Below are 2,295 nucleotides of genomic sequence, written 5' to 3'. Positions count from 1 at the left end.
GCATATGTACTATACTGTTGTTGTTGTTATGTGCCGTGGAATTGGTTCCGACTCATAGTGACCCTGTACAGGGTTTCCGAGGCTGTAAATCTTTACTGGAGCAGATAGCCTCATCTTTCTCCTGTGGAACAGCTGGTAGTTTCCAACTGCTGACCTTGAGGTTTGCAGCCCAATTCATAACCACTACACTACAAGAGCATATAATCAACTGCCTCTTACAGTATTATCTGAGTGGGAGCAAATGGAAATCTATATGTAAATTCATTTTAGACACTGTCCATAAAAAGTGAGATTTTGGTCAGTTGTTGTTAGGTGCTGTCCAGTTGATTCTGATTTCAAGATCCTATGTACAACAGAATGAAACACTGGCCAGTGCAACACCATTTTGAGCCCATGGTTGTAGACACTGGCTCAATCCATCATTCATTGAAGATCTTCCTCTTTTTTGCCAACCCTCTGACTTATCATGCATGATTACTTTTCTGGGATGGGTCATTCCTGTTAACATATCAAAAGTAAATGAGATAAAATCTTGTCATTCTTACACGTAAGACACCTTCTGCCTATACTATTTTCAACAGATTTATTTGTTCTTTTGGTGGTATATGGTATATTCAATATTCTTCACCAACAACATAATTCTAATGAATCAATTCTCTATCAGACTCCTTTATACATTGTTCAGATATTTCATGTGTGTGAGATGATTGAAATATTATGGTATGGGTCAGACATGACTTAGTCCTCAATGTAACCTCTTGGTGGTTGTTGTTAAGTGTCATTGAGTTGATTCTGACTCATAGAAACCCAGGTATAGGGTTTCTGAGGAGTGGCTGGTGGATTTGAGCCACTGACTTTTCCGTGCAAACGGACCTTGTATTCCAGTACATTATCCTGTAGCATCACACCAGTACTAATACCTCTTGATTAGGCTTCCTTTTTTAACACTGTAGGACCACATGTGTGGTGAAAACCTGTGAGGACTACTCACTATCATCTCCCACTTCAAACCTACCATTTTAAAGAATCTGAAGCCAGGTACCATGAAAGTCTGAGCCAAGGAGATTAAAGATATAGAGCCGGGCCCTTAAGCTGAAGGGGAGCGTTAGGCAGGATGGTCATCCTAAGAGCCCTAGAGGATGAGTGATGGCCTTTCAGTCTTGCTATAGGTCATCAAAACCTCAGGATTAGGGATGACAACCCCTGCTGGGAACTGCTATCACCCTCCAACTGAGAAAGTCACTTTGCGGTAACCTTGTTGTTTTTCATGGCAGGAATCCCTGCTGGAAAGAACTGTTTACATCACAGGAATTTGAAAGCCATCCTCAAATGCCACTCTTCATGTTACAGAGTTAAAGTAATACAATTAGGGTGCATATACAAATGCACACTCTTTCACATACACAAAGGTAATGTAAAAAAGCATGATGTCTCTCCTGTGTGGAACTTGTAGTTGTGTTCCAAGCACAGACACGCTAGGAGAGATTGCTTAAAGCAACATTAAGTTGTAAGTGGTAGTGTTCAATGCCTGGAACCAACTCCACTCCATCTCTTCTATTTGTATTCAATCACTCCATTTGTATTCAATCACTCCATTTAGTCAATTGTAAAAGAAATATTTATGGTACTCTTATTAAGGTTGTCATCCTCAGGACTAAATAACATAGTTCATGGGAATCCATCTAGAAGAATGTCGGGTGCTTAATGAGCATTTACTAAGAGTTATTCATTTATACTACATATTGACTTCTCACTATAGCTTTTTCAGGAGTAATTGAAGCTCAAATCCATTGAGGAAGTTGCCCAGGTTACATAATGTATAAAGGACAGGTAAGTGTTCAATCTCAGGTTTGTCTTATTTGAATGTCAACCACCCTGATTATTTTTTATTTGCCATATTATTTGCATCATTCAATAAGAAATTAGAAAGGAGTTAAAAACCGAAGCCTGTAACACACAGCATATTTCACACTTTTTAGAAAATATCCATTGCTAGAGCCAGTATTCTGACTCATAGAAATAGAGAAACTCAGACTATTTACCTCATCTCCCTCTTTGTGTCCTCAACTTAAGTATTCCTTGCTTCTTTCTCATTCTATCATTAATGATAAAATTATCTGACACAACACAAAATGGAAATTATGTGTGATTACTTTAAATTGTTCCAGTTAATTTAGCTCACCATGAGCATTCATTACAGCTAATTATTGTAACAGATTTTTATTATTCCTAATTATTTTTTCATGTTGTAATAATCATAAATTTTAGAAATTCTGGCCATTATGATTCACCATC

Source organism: Chrysochloris asiatica, unplaced genomic scaffold, assembly GCF_000296735.1.
Source record: "Chrysochloris asiatica unplaced genomic scaffold, ChrAsi1.0 scaffold00200, whole genome shotgun sequence".
In the NCBI taxonomy this organism is placed as follows: Eukaryota; Metazoa; Chordata; class Mammalia; order Afrosoricida; family Chrysochloridae; genus Chrysochloris; species Chrysochloris asiatica.
Note: the sequence above shows the minus strand (reverse complement) of the source record.